Source organism: Mizuhopecten yessoensis, unplaced genomic scaffold (assembly GCF_002113885.1).
Source record: "Mizuhopecten yessoensis strain PY_sf001 unplaced genomic scaffold, ASM211388v2 scaffold3949, whole genome shotgun sequence".
NCBI classification, from domain to species: Eukaryota; Metazoa; Mollusca; class Bivalvia; order Pectinida; family Pectinidae; genus Mizuhopecten; species Mizuhopecten yessoensis.
The window spans coordinates 95,950-121,380 of NW_018405300.1; positions in this window are offsets into that span (position 1 = coordinate 95,950).

The following is a 25,431-nucleotide window of genomic DNA, read 5'->3' on the forward strand; positions in this document are numbered from 1 at the left end:
TCACTATAGAAACCACACAATCCACGTCAATGTATATCATCACTTTATAAACCATACAGTCCACGTAAATGTGTATCATCACTATAGAAATCACACAATCCACGTAAATGTGTATCATAACTACAGAATCCACACAATTCACTTTAAAGTGTATTATCACTACAGAAACAACACAACTCGCGTTAATGTGTTTTACCACTATAGACAACCAACGTCAATGTGCAATTCGTTGAAATAATGACAAAAGTTGGCACATTTTCTTATCTCTAAGCGTTGAACAAGAAATTGTTAAAAAATAAAGAACTTGGGACATCGTATTATACACTGGCATACGTATACGCCTCAGCCAGTTGTTTCTGTTACTTTCCAAATATTTCTTTATAAAAAAGGATATATTGACTGTAGTCTAATATTTCTCGCCTGTACGTTATTTTTGTTCATTTTTGGTTTAGTCATAGTCGTCTATGTTTTGCCGTCGGTTCAATGACACCAGACCTGAAACACAAGTTTTGTGGAGCAGTAACGTAAACCGATAGATGACCCTAAAGGATGCAATCTCACACAAAATGCGTGATCTAAATCCGTTACCACCTTTCCCTCCGGCCTATTTGAGGTTGTCATTTTTCCATCACTGGGGTTGTAGTTGTTGCATTTTTGAGAGCTGAATATAGGTGACGGTGACGAAAAGGTTCGATATTCGTGAAAATAGTCGTATCTATAGAACCATGAACTTCACTTTACCTGTATGACTTTTTTTCAAACATCGCCATATCTAAACATTTTGACAGATCTGCGAATTCTTCCAAGATCTTCAAATCAAGCGGTATACTTTTTTGGTACATGCTCTATATTCCTAGAAACACAATTATAATGTAAAGTTATTACCAGTAATTTATTATTACACACCATTATTAATTTATTATTACAATATATAATGAACGGTAGAGCAGTAGACAAGCTTCCGGCACTATTTGTGAGGAACTTTCGGAGCACTTACGCTGATAGCCTTATGTGTTGTTACAATAAACATGTTGCAGTTTTTGTCAAATTAGCTGTTTTAAATTCCGGAAGTCGGGGAATCTAAATTATAAAACATTGATATATAATCTCCTTATCTTTTTTTTTTTTTCTTTGCTGTTGTTTGGTTTGATTTGNTTTTTTTTTTTTTTTTTTTTTTTTTTTTTTTTTTTTTTTTAAACAGAATTTTTTAAAAAATAAAATAAAAAATTATTTGGTATATTTTAGGCCTGAAAATTTCGTCATATTATAACACTTCTTTGGTGATACAATACAGATCACCATGGCTGTTTACATTAATGAAATAAGCAAAATTGAAGTAAAATAATTATCATGGCACGCAACGTTATTGTTGTTGGCTTTTGTTATTAAATAGATGTGAACTTTATTAATTTTACAACAATTATGAAACAAAGTTTTCTCACTTATTGTCATCACTATTGCTGGCCCGGTGAAAAGCGCCCAGGAGTCTAATGTTGGAGGAAAACTGGAGTACTCCAAGAAAACCCTCGTATTCGGGCAACAGACCCAATACTTTCTCACGCCCGATCGGGGAATCGAACCCAGGTCGCTAGCTGCATTAGTCGATATACTATCCATAATTTTTCGTCATGCAGATGTTAGTCTTCTTCAGTCAAGTTTCCTTAAATGATGTCAAAGCTGTTGACTAAAGATAGACGATTTCTTTTCCAAGTAAACCTTCCAAACCATATATATTGCAAAATAGAAATCATTCAAGAAATGCTTGACATTGGACCATCAAGTGAATACCGTCAAAAGCTCGAATCACACATTGGGTGATGGATATTTGATAAATAGTGTTCTACCTATAGAAAAACCATCAAGACATCAGAAACAGTGTATTGTTTTTCGAATTATTCTGATAAAGGAAGGGATGTTTTTTTCATTTTTTCATTTCCTCTATAACTCAACCAAGGTCTTACATTGGGACAACAATCCAAATCTTAATAGCTCGGTATAAAGAAAATCTGCTCATGATTGATACCACCCCTTTTGTCGTACATAATAATACATTGTACATAGTAGAAATAAGAAAAAAAAACATAACATCAAAATAGAAGCTGCAAAACCAGAAAATGTGAGAAACGGAAGCTGGAGGAAATCGTAAAGGAAGACGAACCATGGTTGCATATCCATTATTTTGTTTGCAATTTCGGAAAAGGTTTTCGTTTTTCCAGCATCAACATAAGAGGCATGCCAGGGGGAGGCGACCCGTGTGGATTCGTCTTACAATTCATTTCTTTAAGTCTGACAACGTGTGCGTTCATACGGTTACAATGAGAGTTTAAAAAAAAATGATAAAAGTTTGTATTATTTGATTCTACCTTTCTTGACAGTGAAATACACACACAAAAAAAGAATCCAAGGGCAAAGTGAATCTAAGACACGAAGCGACAAAACAAACATGAAAGGTGTCTAGTTAATTCGTTAAATGTGAAACAGGAAAACCTCCTAGAAGAACTTTCCCATCAATCTCCTCCTCCGTATTAACTAAAGCTTTTATAGTGTCGCCTATCCGCCATCATCAGCACCTTGATACAACCAATGCTTTCGAGAGGGAAGAGTATCCCAGGGGTAATTAGATAAAAATTAACCTATAGCTTAGCATTTCCAGTTATCTTTAATTGAACAAATTACGCAAATTAAATGGAAATCTAACGGCTTACATATGCTGCTGAATCATTTTACAAAATTAAATCACATAAGTAAGTGAAATGCAGCTTTAAATATATACATTGTAGATGTTGTTGTTTGATCAGCTAGTTACTGCAAATCGTCTTGTTACCAGACTTTTTATTTAAGGCATCTTAGAAAATCCCCAGTCTTCTGAGACGACAATATCTTATTTTGTAGTGACTGCACTAGTTAATGCATTTAGAAATAAATCAAGATTATGTATTGACTCATTGAATACTGTCATCTTAATTGAAGTTCTGTAGTCTCAGTGGTGGTAAAACGGCTACCTCAAATGTGCCTATTGACGCCATAGTACATAGAGCGTGAAATGTTTTCGCTCTCTCTTAAGAGGACCACGACGGCTCTGAATAAGGAAAAAGGATCAGTCGATGAATTCATTTTATTCTATTCTTAGGGATAGCATTGATAAAGATAAATGAAGATTTGCTGAGATAATAAATCCGTCCAATTCGACGTGTGGCCCCGATACGAAACACATTATGTAAATTTGCTTCCCGAAAATGTATACGGAACGAAATTGGCGGACAAACTGACTTCGAGGATGGAGTAAAGACGTCGTGTAGCATACATGTACCATGAGGTAAATGGCGCTAAGATACTTAGAACCAATTCTTCTCAGTTCGTCGATTGGATTAGCGAATAACATCTGATTACTTCCATTCAAAACGAGTTACTTGCTAGAGGTGATATACAATTACTGTGACGTCAGTGGGGACTACGGTACCTGGTATTGCATGGCCTGGACTCATGCTGTATTACTATATATGTATTTATGTATTTAAACAAACAAATTATCTTTGGTAAGATGTCATTGCATTTTTTGCTGAGATGCAACTTCATCGTATGGCTAGTTGTAGTTGATTTGTTTTGGCTTTATTTTGTTTAACGTCCCCTCAAGAGCTAAGGTCATTTAAGGACGTAGTTGGGATGTAAGATTTAATGTTTGGAACAAATTTGAGAGAAACAAACAAATAAATAGCCATCTTTATCTTAATATCGGTATTACAGAACCAGCGTGAAGGATTATTCTTCAATAACAAATTTGCAGGATTGTACTTAATGCGATGGTTAAGGATGTTATTAGTTACACATTGCCATTATGTAGATTGTTTAAGGTGACCCATCCTTGTGTATGTATACAAAATATGTATATGTCAAATATTTATTTATTTGTTCTTTATTCGTTTAGTGATAAACCGATACATAAGCCATAATTTATTAGTAAATTTCACTTAGTTCGCGTCGTATAGAAACTAGCGTTGAATACATTGAGGTACAATGGTATATACTATGTGAAATCCAAGGCTTCGAAACAGAGCTCTCTATTGTCAGACTCTAGACTATTTAGGGGGAAACGATGTAAAATCAAATAGAAGAAGTTAAAGCTCGTAAATAGCCGCGCCTGTTTGAAACCTAAGTCAGATTAACATATACAGGCAATTTAATCTTGCCATGTTTAAACGTTGTCCCGGAGACATTTCAGCTAGAAATGACTTCCTACAGAACTGATTGACAATTATAAACATTTCATGTTGACTCAGATTCCTGTTACTTGCACAATTTTGGCTAAGCTTGTTTACAGGGAAGCACTCGGAAGGTTATTGTCTTGTATGACCTGGGGTGAGGTAGGTCGCATTTTATGAAATGCCTGTTCAAGCCTTAGTCGAATTCATTTAAACTACTGCCATGACGTTTTAACTGGTTGATTCCAATACGAAAATATTGATAAACTTGTTTGTTGAGCATTAGATACATTAAACGAATATTTGAAAACAGTGATTTGTTATTGAATTAATATTTAAATATTTTTTTCTCGGAATAATCTATAACATCATACATACAGTCCTTGCAAGGTGAAAATCTTGTGTTTTGTGCTTTGTTCGTGTATGGCAGGGAGCACGGCAGCATTCACAAAACAATGGTGAAAGAAAGGACAATCATAGCTGGCATTATTGATTATACTACCAACAGTCAAAACGATTTATTAAGAATGAAGACAAAATACAACGTTCAAATAAAATGAGGTGACTCATTGAAATAAATTGAAGCAGAAATTTAAAGTGACGGTAGGACGTCCCTGATTCAAGAGGAATATTTTTTTTAATTTTACACTATCAAATAATGCCTTGTTTATCATGTATATGATGTAGTTCCTTGTAAAACCGAAGAAAATAAATGTCAGTTTAAATCAAAAATTAAATCATTTATAAAACATGTCTAGTATGATTTGATAACAACCATGCTTTTTGGGGGTTTTGTTTTCTTTAAAACAAAAACAGAAAGTGTCACTTTAAGGCCTTATAAATGTTTTAGAAACATTTTTTTTTATTGTTCACCAATTAAGAAGATAGTATCGTCGTCATCGTAATTGATTTTATCATATTTAACAACTAATGTCTTGGCTAATATACAGGTTAAACTTTAATTTGGAGGACGTCAACTCTAGATAACAGTTCTTGGTTTGGAATTATAGATTACAAATCTTGGTTTGGAATGCTACGTTGCAGTTCTCTGTTTAGAATCTTAGTTTACACCTCTTGGTTCGTAATGCTTCAATGTAGATTACAGTTCTTGGTTTTGAATTTAAGATTACAGCTCTTGGTTCGGAATGCTAGATTACACCAATTTAATTGGAATGCTTTAGTGTAGATTACACGATTAAACCTCTTGCTTCGCACAATTTATGTTACAATTCTTGGTTTGGAACCCTAAATTACTACTCTTGGTTTCAAAATCAAGTTGCATCTTTTGGTTTCGAATTCTTGATTACTCGCACTTTGTTTGAAATGATTTATTACCATTCTTGGTTGAATGCTAGATTACACCTCTTTGTTTTGAATGCTAGATTACATTTTTTTGTTTAGTATGTCCGATTACAAGTTTTGGTTTGGTATGTCCGATTACAGGTCTTGGTTTGGTATGTCCGATTACAAGTCTTGGTTTGGTATGACAGATTACAGGTCTTGGTTTGGTATGTCCGATTACAAGTTTTGGTTTTATATGTCAGATTTCAAGTCTGGGTTTAGTATGTCCGATTACAAGTTTTGGTTTGGTATGACAGATTACAGGTCTTGGTTTGGTATGTCAGATTACAAGTCTTGGTTTGGTATGACAGATTATAACTCTTGGTTTGGTATGACAGATTACAACTCTTGGTTTGGTATGTCAGATTACAAGTTTTGGTTTGGTATGTCAGATTACAATTCTTGGTTTGGTATGTCAGATTACAAGACTTGGTTTGGTATGACAGATAACAAGTCTTGGTTGAGTATGCAAGATTACAAATCATGGTTTAATGTGCCAGATTACAATCTTGCTTTGATATGCCAGATTACAAGTCTTGGTTTGTTATGCCAGATTACAAGTCTTGGTTTGGTATGCATGATTACAAGTCATGGTTTGGTATGCCAGATTACAAGTCTTGGTTTGGTATGCCAGATTACAAGTCTTGGTTTTGTATGCTGGATTACAAGTCTTGGTTTGGTATGCCAGATTACAAGTCTTGGTTTGGTATGCTACCTAACAATCTTGCTTTGGTATGCCAGATTACAAGTCTTGGTTTGGTATGCAATATTACAGTATTTTGTAGTGCGGTGTTTACTTATTGGTGACGAAGTGTGATTAGTAACCTCGTGTTTCACTTAACGGTGTGTCATCATCGGCTTTGGAATGAGTTTGTTGATTATTAACTGAAAAGTTACATGTACTTGTTGGTATAGTCTTAGACGTTGTACACGACCACCTTAAAGGTCAGTTATAACGTACGTAGAAGATGAGGTGATAGTTATGAAATAATCACCGTATTGATCCTTGCTAAATACGTGTAATGAGCTAAACAAATTGGTTTATAAAGTTTGTTTAGTCTTTCCTGTCTAACAAAATGTTTTCAAGCATTACCTACTACAGATATTGTACGAATATTGAATCATTTCCGCCTATCAAACACGCTGACAGACGTACCAATGCTGATGAACTTGTACATGTATCATGTGCAGTTCTGCTTACGCTTCATGTATGGAAGGCAATTTATTGCTTTGGTTAATAAAATATCTAAGGAGCTCTTACGAGTAAAGTGACGCGTACTTTGTCTCAGCAACGTTTGGTTTCTGTGCACTTTGATATCTAAAAATCTTCAAATTGATCGCAAAATTACAAAATTATTGACTAAACATTACCACACACTAGACGCACTTTTGAATAGCAACGCATCATTTTCTTGTCAAATTCCTTTAACAAACGGTTGGGTTGATTTAAAGATATATTTCGAAGTGTGATCAGTTATTTCTAAATAGCCACTGTACAGTTATTTGAATTTCCTCCGATGAAAATGTCTGGCGGATATACAGTACAATGTATCCCTCGTGTTATCAAACTACATTTTATATAGGTATCGTGACAAGCATGTAAGTATTAAACGACCTACATTCTAATCACGCTTATATTAAGACTGATTTTCAATTTATAGCAAAAATAAGCTCAAACTACAAATTCAAAGTGCGCCGTTTTTAAACACTACAAAATTGAGCGACAATTTTATTCAACCTGTCAAATTTAAACAATTATGTGAAGACCAACATTTTCAATGTTATCTCTCACTTTTGAGTTGATAACGAAAATAGAAGTGTGTATCCTATCTTTCACTTGCTATCTTATATATGTGTGTAATGTAAGTGTTCTGTGCTTTTCCGTGTTTCGATAAAGGAGCGGATTGCTCTGAAAATTTGACAATCCCATAATATCTACACAGTTGGGAACTTCCTTGTCGTACCCGATCTTACCAAGTTTACGGAGTTGTCGCAGGAAACCACAACCAAACCTACAAAAATGATTTTGACAATACCCATCTATCTACGTTCAATAAACCTTGCGCGACTCGTGTTAAAAAAAAAATAAGAACGGAAGAAATTACGTTTGACGAGGTATACGTTATACATTGTTGTTGAAATTAGGATACGGATAATAATAATCTTGTTGAGCGACGCTATTTTACCAGGTACAAATGTACATGTCAAAAGTGCAATGTTTGTATGTCTTAATGGGACATGTACCATTAAACGTAAAAGGTAGGAACACCAATATTAGTGCTTAAGAAGTACTGACGTATTTGCTTTCAATTTTCTCAGAACAGAATTATCATAAAAAGCTTCGATAATCGTGTCAGATACATTCTAATTAACATCTTGAAAAATCGTCGTTTAACAAGGCTGGTAACACACAAAACCAACAATATGGCAAATTTCCAAATTCATAAAGTTCCGCTATTATAAGCGAGAAAAAACGTCAAGTGGAAGACATGTAAATCACAGTTAACTAACGTCACTCCAGAAACGCGAAGCGTAAAAACGCCAAGTGATGGGATACAAAACGAAATCATGCAAATGACGACAATTTAACAGAATAAAGGTCCTGTGAAATAACACAAAGTTATTCCGCCTGTTTCTTCGTTGCTGGTACAAATAGCCATACGTTTTAGTTTGTCCTATACCGCGAATACTGTAAACAAACACGACTTCTACAGTCGACCTTCCGTCGTTTCTGTGCATTGCATACAGTTACGGCTGTGTAACCTTCTCATAGAGTTTGGGATCGAATGATGTAATCAAAACATATCGAGAAAGTCGGTAAAGTCGCGAAAATAACTGATAAAAAGTAGAATGTCTCAATAATTAGAGAATTTAATCCCCATCAAATTCGTTGTCTTTAGCCGGCTATCGTAATAACATGTTTAAAGAGAGCTACCTTTTGGAATAGAAATGTCGCTACACTATATCAGTTTGCACAATTTAAATAATATAAACAGAGAATATCACAACCAAAGCATGATACATTTTGTATGTTGTACATTTAGTGTCCTTGTGTAGGGAAACACGAAAAAAAAATAGTAAAATATTATTAAATCAAGAAGAACAACAAAGTCGTATTTCCCTAACACAATCTCCGTCATGTTACCAATCTCATCCTATCAGACACACTGTTATAAATATCAGGTATAATGAATAAGGACTGACCTTCATTTTGACGGTCTATATGGTAGTACATATGTATGATCGCAGTTGGCAACAAATATATTCTATGGTGCGCGTAAGCGCTCTGTAAAGAATATGTTCGTTGCCAACTGCGTTCATACAACTGTACCCGCTGTGAAAATGAAGTTCAATCTTTATATTTACATACATAGTATTTACCAGACATGGTAACTATGGTAGTCGTGGTTACAAGGGTTATATAGTCAAGTGAATCTACATCGATATAGAGGGGAGTAATTAAACTAAGTAGCCCCTCGAATATTTTTATTCATTTTTATCGGTCGTTCAGTACGCGCATTGACACACTGCTCTGGTAGGGATGCGGTCGAATGATCCAGAACAACGCCGCCATTGTTTACTTTACTGTCAAAGAAATTTGAACTTGCATCCGTGGAATATGAAGTTTGCCAGCATCCCATTGTTGTACCTTGTATAAGTGGACATAATGGATCTCGGATAGAAACTAAGCAATGGCTGTCATCGGGCTGTTATCTCGCTGAAATGTGAACGGCACCATGTTTGAAACATGTATCAACCTGCTGAGCCTTCTTCACTGCGTATACACCAATATTCCATTTGCATGGCATGACCACTAGATAACATACTAAAAGCTGTGTCGTTGATGGGACTTTTAATGACGTACATGCATTGCGAGACACAATTCTTAGCCAATCAGCAAGCGACAATACGCTGCTCTGGTTATTGAACAAATTTGTGCAGGCTGTCGATAAGCCGGGAATTTGGAATTTAAAATATAATTTGTAAGCTAAAACGAAATTGAAAGGCGGTGAAAACGTAAATATAAACATTGAACTATTTGTATGGCATTTATGATCTTTTTGAATGACACGGCTTTGCAAACAAACAAATCATAATGCGCGATGTTTGCTTGAAAAGCTTTGTCACTCAATTAGATCATAAATGCCATACAAAAGCAGTGCAATGCTAAATTATACGTAGTTAGAGTTGACTTAGCTGAACAAGGCAGAGATGTAGACATCAGGTTTTACATGTACATCCAGTAGAATGTTTTCAGATGTCATCGAATAACGTTTCAGAAAGTAAGCTGAGAAAAAAAAGATCGGTTATAAATCATGATTTTTCAGGACTTAATATCTCGTTCATCCAATACTAATATGACTAGCTTTTCTCGCACTTATATATGTAACATCCCAACCTCGGCTTGCGCCACGGTTGAGATTATGTTACACGTACAGAATCTTAGCCCTCGACTGACATAACCCGAACTCTCTCAATAGATTAGTTAGGGTAAAAGATTTTATTATTCTCGCTACATAACATATGGGCGACTTTTCCGAACGGGAGAAAAATCTATATAAGACATAAAGTCAAAAAGTAAGTCGTTATGATATGGTGATATACATTTACCGGAAGCAGCTAATATTATTATCTGCGCAGAATTATATTATGCAGAGCAAGCGTTTTAACTGAAAATATTAGATAATCAACGCATATGTACTTATCTTAATTTATTTTCCATGTACGTACATGTTTGTATTGTGTGTATAACAGATGCTGTGTGAATGAGCGCAATCGGAGTGGAAATCATATTACATTTGTACATGTATGAACAAGTTGCACATTGTGTTAATGGTTAGGCGTACATCACTCCGAGGCGCCAGTTCCTACTTGAGTTTCACTGCTATTCATATTCATCGATAATTGTTACTTTGTCAACATGTCCCCTTCATATATCTGCCATTTTAAGAAATTGATTCATGAATATGCATTTCAAACTTACTTTCAATATGATTTAATGATTATTATATCAGCTGTCAGTATCGTATATCAAACCTAACGAAACAGACATTGTATTTAGTACTTAGTACTTGTTTCCGAATCATTGTTGATTATGTATTGAAAATATATTGTATTGTATATTACCAGAAATAAATACAGTTTAAACGTACGTCAAAATGCATGCATGACGTCTCGAAGTATTGTCGCGCCACGTCGTATTATTTATGAGCTACATGTAAAAGTGTACACTTAAAAACGACAGGGGATAACTACATGTATATCTCATCCATAGCAGCAATAGGCTTTATCACTCCCAGTCCATGGTTTGTTTTTACCCGACGTTACTCATTACATACCCGTATGTATAGTTACATTTCCACTGCAAGGTCCTCTACAAACATTAACATAAGAAATTGTGTTTACAGGGCTTTGAACGCAATTGGATCAGCGTCATTTTGAGGTTTCTCCTGTCTCGATTAACACAAGACACCCGTAGAAAGCAAACATTTGGGGACGTTAGGCTATTCCAGGAAAACTCGTTTGCAATAACGAAACAGACAAAAGGCTTCGTGGAATATACGTTTATCCGATTTGCGTTCATACTAATATGAAATTTGAAAAATGCCGTTTAATTCGCATCTATCTTGTTAGATACGATCATTGCAATACATATCCTCACGAGGTGTCACGTCACACCGTCGTCATATACACTTGTGTAATGCAAGAACTGAGATAATTAACTCACGTCGATCGATCATGATATTTATCCATTTTCGTGAGTTCATTCTCAAAATATGTAAGGAGATAGATAAGAAAAACGAAAGTTTTTTTTACAAAATTATTTATGAAGACCGAAAGCAGTAAGTAAATGTTTAACCAGGTGGTCAAGTTCTTTCCTTAAAAGAAGAAAGAAAGAATCTCATTTCAGGCAGAGAATGAACACTACTGTAATGAAAATGATTTTGTTGTACCTCAGGCCGTCTGCGGCCATCTTATACGACATTTGTGTGAACTGCTCATTGAAAGTGTCTGACGATTTCTGACCCTTTGACATACAGGGTATTTCAGACACATCATTGAGAAATATATATAGGACGGATAAGAAAATAACAGCTTTATCTGGTAGGTGATATTAATCCCGAATGACAGTTACCGGAGTTTCTCATTCCAGAAGTGAAGTCAAATTAAAGAAGTAGTCTTAACTCCAAGTGAAGCAAATCAGATGTATGGCAAATTCGTTTTTGGAGATTAAAGCTCGGCAGTAGTTCTGACGCTATTCCATCCCAGTTGATATATAGGTGATGACTGCTAGCGAGGCTGCAGATTGCACGTTGAACATGAGGTAGAACAAAGACCTGATCCTTAATAACTTATTGACGAATTCAACATTAACCTTTGAAGGGAATTGAAAAGCTCGTCACCCGGTGGTACAGAGCTATAGAAAGGCCTGAGGGAATGTTAGCGGAACGGTACACGTCACGAACTCCTTTGTCACAAAACCGCATATGACTTGATGGAAATCACTATCATTTCAAATTAACAGTGACATTTTTTGCGATAATCCTTTAAGTCAGGCAAAAAAAAATAATCAACAAGAGATAACGCTTTTTGTTATGGTGTTTGTAATAGCTGATATGGTTCTACTCGTCCTGAACTATCCCAAGAGGATTGAGTGTTAACATAGGTAATGTAGGCATTGCTGATGTGGTAACTGATGTTGAGGAATCCACTTTATGTAGAGGTTTGTTAAAATCGTTGTTGACCCGTGGACATACTTTGTTCAGCATATTGAATAAGTTTTCTATGAATAAGTAATCATATATAAAGTCATATTTTACACCTGTCATAATCTTAAATTCAAATATCCAAAAGAACTTATGACACCACTTATCATTTTTTTTAAATTATTTGCATCTTTAGAATTGCTATATTTTGATTGAAAATACATGATGTTGCAAGAATTTAACTGACACAAGTTTAAACCATATTCGTTATGGGTTTTTTTATCAAAATTTTATATGATAATCATATTTTTTCTTACTTCGTTCTATTAAGAATAAACTGTATATATCAGAACCACAAGAAGTATGAATCAGAGACTGTGAAGTATAGATATGTCGGTATAAAAAGGTGTGTAAAACGTTAAAATAAGGCTTCGTATAAAGGCCCATTAGATACTGTACACATCTTCATATAACAGAACCAGGGACAAGGTTGCGTGTTACGTTTCGTAAACTATTACGATTTATAGTCTGTCTCCTTCAACAGACAAATGCCCAGTAAAACTTATCATACACAAAGGTGTTCGTGTGAGATGACAATCAAACAGACAAGATGTTATGTGTTAATATGCACGAATTCGGTGATTGAATTATCAACATGATTCGAAATTGCTTTGTACTGTACCTGATCACAGATGTGCGAGTGTCTATCAGCCCCCTCGTCCCGATTCATATCTGACCCACTGCAGTGTATCCAGAAAATTTCATTACCTACGGCTTGAGCAGTTTTTCTTTGTCTGTCCACTAAATTTTATTATTCCCAGTCATTAACGTGATTTGCTGTTTGGCATGATCTGTTATTGCTGATTCATTCTTGTAAAATCGTGTGGATTGTATTACCATGCGGCATATTTTTTAAACAATCCGTTGTCATTTGTCTGATAAAGGTGTCAGAGCACAAATCGTTCTTGTCACTGAATCGTCAAACATAACATTGCACTGGTTGTGCTATATAAAACTGTATACCATATATATTTACCAACCTTTAGGGAACGTTTTGAAATATCCTAAGGATACATTTGGCGTACTCTGTTTTTTAATTATCAATTTCAAATCATACAAATTTCGCACTCATCTTTAACCATAAACTTCCCATAAATTGCAGACGAGAGGTGTGTATTGGTAGTTTCATAGTCTTCCACAATTTTGAAGAGTAGATTGCAAGCTACGAGATATTTAGAAATGTACTTTTCGATTTTAGTTCGGCAGGGGTTAGGAATGAGGCATCCTTGCGTCTTAAACTCATTTCTCATAACATCTCGAGCGCTAGACTTAAACTTTACGTACGAATCGTTGCAGAGTAGTAATGTAATGTAATCATGAAACGATTCATACGAAAAACCTAAGTCGAGCGCTCGAGATGATTCAGGTAGAAAAAAATATTGAGGATGTTCTAAATGTACCATTTCGCCAAACATAAAAGAAATCATTGACAATACATGTATATATGGGCTCTTTCGGAATACACCGAATTGACATTATGCATAGCAGTACCATATATTGTGATGTACCAAATATCGCCTTGTTTTATTTATCACCATGTATTCTATTCTGTCGAGTAATACAAATCGCCGAGTACCATATATTGTGGTGTACCAAATATCGCCTGGTCTTATTTATCACCATGTATTCTATTTCGTCGAGTACTACATATCGCAGAGTACAATATATCTCCTAGTACTTTATATCGCCTTATTAAATGTATCATCATTTATTGTATATCGCCTTGTTTGATATATCACTATGTAGTATATATCGCCATGGACCACATAATGCCATTTACAATATGTACCATATATACGCTGTAAGGAGTGGCTAGTCAGTTACTGTCACGTATTTATTTATTGTTAAGAACACACTTTTTTGCCTGACGTCATTTTCTGCATTGATGCTGTAGTAAGCAGCTGTGTGCCATCCACTAGCATCCACTCGTGGGTGCGATGACAATGGTGGTTGTCACACTACGTTAAGGTCTCCGAATGAAATCGATCTGCAAATCACAATTGGGTTCTCTCATCGCAACTTCATGTTCCGTATTCGTGAGTTTTGTTGAACACCTACACACGAGTTTAGTACATGTTACAGCGTGGGCGGTGTGTCGTCGGTTAATACAATTTACAAAGAAGTTACATAACAAAAGATTCTAAAGGAATAATTGAATAACAAGTCACCTTTGACGGTGATTTCGGCCCGATCGCACATTAAAATCTAACGACAAAAAACAACCGAAATGATGTATCTAATTTATGAAGCTTTTATCAGCACTATCCATTCCTTATCACGATCCTTATTACAGACATCACTAAATATACTGTTATTCTATCCCAAACATCACTAACTATATCGGTATTCTATCACAGACATCATTAACTATACCAGTATTCTATTTCAGACATCACTAACTTTACCGGGATTCTATCACTGACATCACTAGATATACCGGTATTCTATCACAGATATCACTAACTATACCGGTATTCTATCACAGACATCACTAATTATACCGGTATTTTATCACAGACATCACTAACTATACCGGTATTCTATCACAGACATCACTAACTGTACCGGTATTCTATCACAGACATCATTAGCTATACCAGTATTCTATTTCAGACATCACTAACTATACCGGAATTATATCACTGACATCACTAGATATACCGGTATTCTATCACAGATATCACTAACTATACCGGTATTTTATCACAGACATCACTAACTTTACCGGTATTCTATCACAGACATCACTTACTATACCGGTATCTATCACAGACATCACTTACTATACCGGTATTCTATTACAGACATCACTAACTATACCGGAATTCTATCACTGACATCACTAGCCAAACCGGTATTATATCATAGACATCACTAACTATACCGGTATTCTATTACAGACATCACTAACTATAGCAGTATTATATCACAGACATCACTAACTATACCAGTATTCTATTACAGACATCACTTACTATACCGGTATTCTTTTACAGACATCGCTAACTATACCGGTATTCTATGACAGACATCACTAACTATACCGGTATTCTATTACAGACATCACTAACTATACTTGTATTATATCACAGACATCCCTAACTATGCAAGTATTCTGTTACAGACATCACTTACTATACCGGTATTCTATCACAGACATCACTAACTATACTTATATTCTATTACAGACATCACTAACTATACCGATATTCTATCACAGACATCACTTACTATACCGGTATTCTGTCACAGACACCACTTATTATACCGGTATTCTATCACAGACATCACTTACTATACGGTATTCTATCACAGACATCACTAACTATACCGGTATTCTATCACAGGCATCACTTACTATACCGGTATTCTATCACAGACATTACTAACTATACTTGTATTCTATCACAGACATCACTTACTATACCGGTATTCTATCGCAAACATCACTAACTATACCGATATTCTATCACAGACATTACTAACTATGCCGGTATTCTATCACAGACATCACTAACTATACCGATATTCTATCACAGACATCACTAACTATACCGGTATTCTAATACAGACTTCACTAACTGTACGGGTATTCTATCACAGACATCACTTACTATACCGGTATTCTTTTACAGAAATCGCTAACTATACCGGTATTCTATGACAGACATCACTAACTATACAGGTATTCTATTACAGACATCACTAACTATACCGATATTCTATCACTTACTATACCGGTATTCTATCACAGACATCACTCACTATACCGGTATTCTATCACAGACATCGCTAACTATACCGGTATTCTAATACTGACATCACTAACTATACCGGTATTCTATTACAGAAATCACTAACTAAACTTGTATTATATCACAGACATCCCTAACTATGCAAGTATTCTATTACAGACATCACTTACTATACCGGTATTCTATCACAGACATCACTCACTATACCGGTATTCTATCACAGACATCACTCACTATACCGGTATTCTATCACAGACATCACTCACTATACCGGTATTCTATCGCAGACATCACTAACTATACCGGTATTCTAATACAGACATCACTAACTATACCGGTATTCTAATACAGACATCACTAACTATACCGGTATTCTATCACAACCATCACTAACTATACCGATATTCTATCACAGACATCACTTACTATACCGGTATTCTATTACAGACATCACTTACTATACTTGTATTCTATCACAGACATCACTTACTATACCGGTATTCTGTCACAGACACCACTTATTATACCGGTATTCTATCACAGACATCACTAATTATACCGGTATTCTATCCCAGACATCACTAACTATACCGGTATTCTATCACAGGCATCACTTACTATACCGGTATTCTATCACAGACATCACTCACTATACCGGTATTCTATCGCAGACATCACTAACTATACCGGTATTCTAATACAGACACCACTAACTATACCGGTATTCTATTACAGACTTCACTAACTATACCGGTATTCTATCACAGACATCACTCACTATACCGGTATTCTATCACAGACATCGCTAACTATACCGGTATTCTAATACTGACATCACTAACTATACCGGTATTCTATTACAGACATCACTTACTATACCGGTATTCTATTACAGACATCACTTACTATACTTGTATTCTATCACAGACATCACTTACTTTACCGGTATTCTAGAACAGACATCACTAACTATACCGGTATTCTATCACAACCATCACTAACTATACCGATATTCTATCACAGACATCACTTACTATACCGGTATTCTTTTACAGAAATCGCTAACTATACCGGTATTCTATGACAGACATCACTAACTATACCGGTATTCTATTACAAACATCACTAACTATACTTGTATTCTATCACATACATCACTACCTATTCTTGTATTCTGTCACAGATATCACTTACTATACTTGTATTCTATCACAGACATCACTAACTATACCGGTATTCTATCACATACATCACTACCTATTCTTGTATTCTATCCCAGACATCACTAACTATACTTGTATTCTATCACAGACATCACTAACTATACTTGTATTCTATCACAGACATCACTTACTTTACCGGTATTCTAGAACAGACATCACTAACTATACCGGTATTCTATCACAGACATCACTCACTATACCGGGATTCTATCACAAACATCACTTACTATACCGGTATTCTATTACAGAAATCACTAACTATACTTGTATTATATCACAGACATCACTAACTTTACCGGTATTCTATCACAGACATCGCTAACTATACCGGTATTCTATTAGAGACATCACTAACTATCCCGGTATTCTATCACATACATACCTACCTATTCTTGTATTCTACCACAGACATCACTAACTATACTTATATTCTATTACAGACATCACTAACTATACTTGTATTCTATCACAGACATCACTCACTATACCGGTATTCTATCACAAACATCACTACCTATACCGATATTCTATCACAGACATTACTAACTATACCGGTATTCTATCACAGACATCACTAACTATACCGGTATTCTTCTACAGACATCACTAACTATACCGTTATTCTTCTACAGACATCACTTACTATATCGGAATTCTATCACAGACATCACTTACTATACCAGTATTTTATTACAGACACAACTAACTATGCCGGTATTCTATCACAGACATCACTAACTATACCGGTATTCTATCACAGACATCACTTACTATACTGGTATTTTATCAAAGACATGACTAATTAGACCGAAATTCTACCAGAAACACTACTAACTACAGTGCTTACGTGAAATAGGGATATGCGTCTACTGCCTCAGGAAACAAATGCAGTGTTCTCTGCGATGTTTAATAAGGATATGACTTTTGTTCATTAGGGGAATAGAGCCACGCTCTGAAAATGCATGTGTGCAACTTAACGCCATCAATGTGAACAGCTTAGGTGTTGAATTGTCGCTGCCAGCTACATCACCTTCTCCGTTGTCAGAACACTGAGTGCAAGCTATGCCAGCTCCAAGCATGCCCTTGGAAAGACAATAATACCAAAATAGCAAAAGATCAGGTTTTTAGAACAGAATAGTTCGTTTTCTCACAAAGGCAAAGGTGCTTACAGTTTCCAAATAAAAGTCGAAAGTTCTGGTTTCCTTGATCTTAACTCTGCCTGTGGTGTCAGTCTTCATATTCTCCCAGTAAACGTCCAGATTTTTTTCTACGTTAATGGCATATAATATGTCATGAGTTATCATTAATTAAGATACATCTTACATGGCACGTATCGCAAACGTGTTGATTGTTTAAGCGTTTTCAATATACGCGCCCCCAACAACAACTTTTTTTCTTGTAAAACAATATCACATTCTTTTGATAATGAGTATATTAATGTAGTGACTGGTTTTGATATATTGTTAAATACTGAAATTGCCATATGTGGTTTAATATTCATAATTAACAAAAACATGTTGTTATTTTGCTTGTGTGTCAATATCAAACATATGAAGACATCTCAGCAAAAGGAACAATGGTTTACTTTACACATTAGCCCTACCCTGATGTAGAATGTTGCGTTGCAACTACTCACAAGGTAGAACACACACACAAAAAACCCACAGTATAACGTCACTGCTCACGATCTGATGCCATACGAATATACCACACCAAACCTAAACCCTAAGGCAACACACAAAATTAAAAAAAAAAACAGGCAACACACAAAACTTAAACCCTCAGGCAACACACAAAAATGAAACCCTCGGCCAACACACAAAATAAAACCTTCAGGCAACAAACAAAAAACCTCAGGCAACATACAAAAATAAAACTCTTAGGCAACACAAGAAAATAAAACCCTCAGGCAACACACAAGACTAAAACCCTTAGAAAACACACACATAAATAAAACCCTCAGGCAACACACAAAAAATAAAACCCTCAGGCAACACACAAAAATAAAACCCTCAGGCAACACACAAAACTAAAACCCTTAGATAACTCAAAAAAATAAAAACTCTTAGACAACACACAAAAATAAAACCCTCAGGCAACAAAAAAAAAAAAAAAAAAAAACAGGCAACAAACAAACCATCAAGCAAACACAAAAATAAAACCCTCAGGTAACACACAAAAAACATCAGACAACACATAAAACTTAAACCCTTAGACAACAACAGAAAAAACCTCAGGTAACACTCAAAAATACAACCCTCAGGCAACACACAAAAATAAAACCCTAAGGCAACACACAAAAATAGAACCCTCAGGCAACACACAAAACTAAAAAACCCAGACATCAAACAAAAAACCTTCAGACAACACACCAAAATATAACCCTCAGGCAACACACAAAACTAAAACCCTGAGACAACACACAATAACAAAACAACCCCCTCAGGCAACACACAAAAATAAAACCCTCAGGGCAAAACACAAAAAGAGATAAAAAAAAAAAAAAGTCTTTGGGCATTACACCAAAACAAAACAAAACCCTTAGGGAACGCGCAAAAAGGGAGCAAGAAACAAAGTTAAAATATCAAGCAACATGTCAAAACAAGGCATTCAAGTGACATCAAATCAACACAGAAATACCCCAAGGAACAAAACAACAAAACGGGATGAAAAAAGTAATCGGGCAACATGCTTTCCCTTCTGCTCCTGAAAGTACACGAATGTCATATCATTCACCATGACAATAAAAACATCTGAAATAGTTATTCAATGGAAGCAGACACTTGATCCTATATTTGGAAACAAAGTCTTTTACATGAAAGTTTTTTTCAGTAAAAAGTACGAACCTATTCAGAAAATTGACAAATTGAGCTAGCTGTAATGGAGGTCTTGATAATAATTTCACTGCTTCCCTTATCTTCTGTATTGATAGTAAAATCCCTGTTTCCCATACCTTCGGCATCGATAGTAATATACCTGCTCCCCTTACCTTCGGTATTGATAGTAATATACTTGCTTCCCTTACCTTCGGTATTGATAGTAATACACCTGCTTCCCTTACATTCGGTATTGATAGTAATACCCCTGCTTCCCTTACCTTCGGTATTGATAGTAATACCCCTGCTTTTCTTACCTTCGGTATTGATAGTAATATCCCTGCTTTTCTTACCTTCGGTATTGATAGTAATATCCCTGCTTCCCTTACCTTCGTTATTGATAGTAATATCCCTGCTTCCCTTACATTCGGTATTGATAGTAATACCCCTGCTTCCCTTACCTTCGGTATTGATAGTAATACCCCTGCTTTTCTTACCTTCGGTATTGATAGTAATATCCCTGCTTTTCTTACCTTCGGTATTGATAGTAATATCCCTGCTTCCCTTACCTTCGGTATTGATAGTAATACCCCTGCTTCCCTTACCTTCGGTATTGATAGTAATACCCCTGCTGCCCTTACTTTCGGTATTGATAGTAATATCCCTGCTTCCCTTACCTTCGTTATTGACAGTAATACCCCTGCTTCCCTTACCTTCGTTATTGATAGTAATATCCCTGCTTTTCTTACCTTCGGTGTTGATAAAAATACCCCTGCTCCCCTTACTTTCGGTATTGATAGTAATACCCCTGCTGACCTTACTTTCGGTATTGATAGTACTACCCCTACTCCCCTTACTTTTGGTGTTGATAGTAATACCCCTGCTCCCCTTCCTTTCGGTATTGATAGTAATAACCCTGCTCCCCTTACCTTCGGAATTGATAGTAATACCCCTGCTACCCTTACTTTCGGCATTGATAGTAATACCCCTGCTGCCCTTACATTCGGTATTGATAGTAATCCCCTTGATCCCCTTACCTTCGGTGTTGATAAAAATACCCCTGCTCCCCTTGCTTTCGATATTGATTGTAATACTCCTGCTCCCCTTACTCTCGGTGATGATAGTAATACCCCTGCTCCCCTTCCTTTCGGTATTGATAGTAATATCCCTGCTTCTCTTACTTTCGTTATTGATAGTAATATCCCTGTTTCCCATACCTTCGGCATCGATAGTAATATACCTGCTTCCCTTGCCTTCGGTATTGATAGTAATACACCTGCTCCCCTTTCCTTCGGTATTGATAGTAATATCCCTGCTTCACTTACCTTCGTTATTGATAGTAATATCCCTGCTTCACTTACCTTCGTTATTGATAGTAATATACCTGCTTTTCTTACCTTCGGTATTGATGGTAATATCCCTGCTTCCCTTACCTTCGTTATTGACAGTAATACCACTGCTTCCCTTACCTTCGTTATTGACAGTAATGCCCCTGCTGCCCTTACCTTCGTTATTGATAGTAATATACCTGCTTTTCTTACCTTCGGTATTGATGGTAATATCCCTGCTTCCCTTACCTTCGTTATTGATAGTAATATACCTGCTTTTCTTACCTTCGGTATTGATGGTAATATCCCTGCTTCCCTTACCTTCGTTATTGATAGTAATATCCCTGTTTCCCATACCTTCGGTATTGATAGTAATACCCCTGCTTTTCTTACCTTCGGTATTGATAGTAATATCCCTGCTTTTCTTACCTTCGGTATTGATAGTAATACCCCTGCTCCCCTTACCTTCGGTGTTGATAGTAATACCCCTGCTCCCCTTACCTTCGGTATTGATAGTAATACCCCTGCTCCCCTTACTTTCGGTATTGATAGTAATACCCCTGCTGCCCTTACCTTCGGTATTCAAGAATATCTTAAATTCAGTGATACATGTCGAATGTTGACTCACACACTAACAATACGAGTTTCGAGGATGCACATTTATAAAGAAAACTGGCAAGTCTTACGGGTGCCATTATGTTTTCAAAGCGAAAGATGTGTCTCTGTGTATGATATGAAGAATGAAGCAGAAGATACTTAGCTTTCAGGAAAATCTGGTCTTATTCTCCTTGAACTTTTATAATGGTCTCCATGTATTTTTTACTGTTTTTCAACTTTTGTCCTGCTTTTATCGATTTTCAACTCGAATAACTTACGATTTTATTCACACCTCCGTATTCTTTTTCTTTTCATCAGGAATGCTATTGCCAAAAATATAAAATATGTAAATCACGAAGGGTGCGACAATTTTCTAGACAGATCGATTTCTTCATGAAAAGGAGCATCACTTTCTTTTTAAGTCGTGCGTTAGATATTTTATGATTGTCGTGCATATGTCAAGGCTCAATGGTGCGATAACCCTTCTCCTCACTGTTTTACAAAGGGAATCATTACACAACAAGTGACCTTTCCAATTTAGAAAAACTAAGTGTCGTAAATCAAATTACAATAAAACAACTCACGTGTCGTTGATCAAGTTGTCATTGAACGTGTTCATGAACGTATTTGAGACATAAATAAAAGAAGTATATAGTCATTAACCGAATTCTAACGTCATACCGTCAAAAATGAAAATGATACTGTAATATATTATTTTATAACATTTCTATAACGCCCTATCTAATTTTCAAACGAATGGTGCCAATTTTGGATAGATTTACATTGGGGCTATGCCATCATTATATGGCATGACATTAAGGGTCAGCATGGAGACCACATTGTGGAGGTTAAAGTGAGTGACCTACTTCACAAATGCCTTTAACACTTTAGGTCGTAGTTATTAGGTTTTTTGTTGTGTTTCCCCCACAAAAGATAAACAACCACTGCATTTTTATATTCATTAGTCCACATTCAAAACGATTTCTTCTGAATACATATGCACTTTCTTTTTGATATATAACAAGTAAGTGTACCTCGCTATCTTACCGTAATAAAAACCTGAATTTTCTCTGTATACTAAAATAAGGTCACCATGGCCTAATTGCAAAAACGTATCAACAGAGTGAAAGTCATTGGTGATTTTGGTCCTCTACTTTACCACCTCATATCACGGAAAATATTTATGCTGACATTAATTTCATGTCATTTCATTTAATGCATAACCCGAAGGTATATTTAACAAACAAAATAATAGTTTTCTGTGATAGAGATCAAAAGGCCCAAATTCCCTCCTTAGCGTAAGGCGGTTAACAGAACATAAATAATTATCGTTTAACGATAATTGGCTGGGTATGAGATCGTTTCCTTTTAACTGATATCCACGTTATCATAGACGTCTATGGTCTTGTCATTGAACGACCTCATACTTGGCTGAAAGCAAATATCAATATATTTAAAAGAGCTATATATATAATAATAATAATAACAAAGGCTGTATTTATTCTTGTTACCATATTGAGCATGAAGCTTATCTTACATATGATCAAGATACAATGTATGATAAAATGTACAATATTTACAGCTTTAAGAAATATACATGTATAAAATACAGGATAAGGCAGGAAATCCTAAATCATTTCAAGTAAAATTGCTTTTAATTGCTCTTAAATTCTAAAAATGAAGTACAATTTCTAATATGACTTGGTAAAATATTCCATGTAAGGGGTCCCTAATATCTTAAAGATTTTGTAAAAATGTTTGTCTTATGACAAGGAAAGTAAAACACATTGGTAGATGATGATCTTGTAGTTCTAACCTGAACATCAGATATATACGTAAAAACATTCAAATTTTGTGGAGCTAAATTATTTCAAGTATCTTGTACATAAAAACTACTTGATTGTATAAAATTCTTTTGTGAAAAAGTAAACAATTCAGTTTTTTGAACATATCACAGGAAGGTGAGGAAAAATCACATTTTTAAAATATTTCTGGCTGCGTGGTGTGATTGGCTGGAAGCGCAGACATTTTCTTTGCTAAACCCACCAAACACTGCATGTTTTGGCACGCGCTGACCTCAACCTCATCAATATTCAAAAAAGTGGCACGATGACTGCGAAAAACTTTGAAACTCTGAAATGGTGTGTTTTTGAAGGAAACGGAGATCATGTTCGCGGAAGGAAAATACATTATACGTGCATAAAGGAGGTTTTTAAAAGAAACATTATCCATCTTTCAAATGGTACTAAGCATTTTCCCGTAGATCAACTAGAAATATTGTTTTTGATGCAAAAAAGTTCGGTGGGGTCGACTTTTTGACATCGCGAGCTTTTGTTGTGTCAATTTTACCGAAAGTCGATCTAAATCCCTAAAACATGTAAAATTACTTTGAACGCCTTGGTTTAGGTCCAAAAATAGCTGCTGTAACAAATGGTCAGATCCCTGTGATTTTGACCAGGAGTTTCGCCTTTCTTGTAGCATATGGTAAACTATTCCACAAAGTGGTACACTATGTAACTACCCTTCTTAAACACTAATTCGATAGATCTTTTAAACAAGTTTGATCAACTTTTATTGATCACTTAAGCAGCACTGAAGGCACGGCAAGTGCTTTTATCTTTATTTCAAAATGATACATGTATTTAACGCATCTTAAGCTAATACATTAACGGGTTTACATTCCTTTTAACTAATATCCACGTTATCATAGACGTCTATGGTCTTGTCATATTTATGAAAGTGGGTATTTGGATTACCAGTATTATCCAATCATATGCTAGCCACTGACATGCGTCATAATTAAAGGTTATAATATGGTAGTTCGCATAGCCTACTCTGTATCAGCCCGATACTCCCATATCAGCCCGAGGGACCGGATACCCGAGAGCTGACAAGGGTCGAGGGCTGATACGGAGTATGATATAGAAATGATCATATGGCACACCTTTTTGTCATAAACTGCTCTGTTACTTCAAATTGATTCACATCTCCAGAACCAATATCCTGATTGTTTAGATATACTGTCTTGTTGACCAAACAATGACGTCACAACGAATGTTTCTGGTCAGTTGTCATCATATCCCCATTTCCAACATTTCAGTATTTGTCAAAATCATAGACGAGTTTACAGGGAGTTTTATCATTGAACGACCTCATACTTTCCAGCGTTTGACATGGTCTATTATTCGTCCTGAGAAACTCCTTTCTCCCGGAATTTCTTAAATGTTTATATTTGTTTTACTGCCTCCTCTGTTCTTTTTGCTATCTTTTATCAAATTGAAGGTTCGGTTTTTGTTATTTTAATGTCGTACATAATGATTGACCCTTATGGCAAATCAGATAGAAATACAAATGATATGTAATAGGCTCAGTTTCAAAACATGTATCTGATACATTAACACTGTT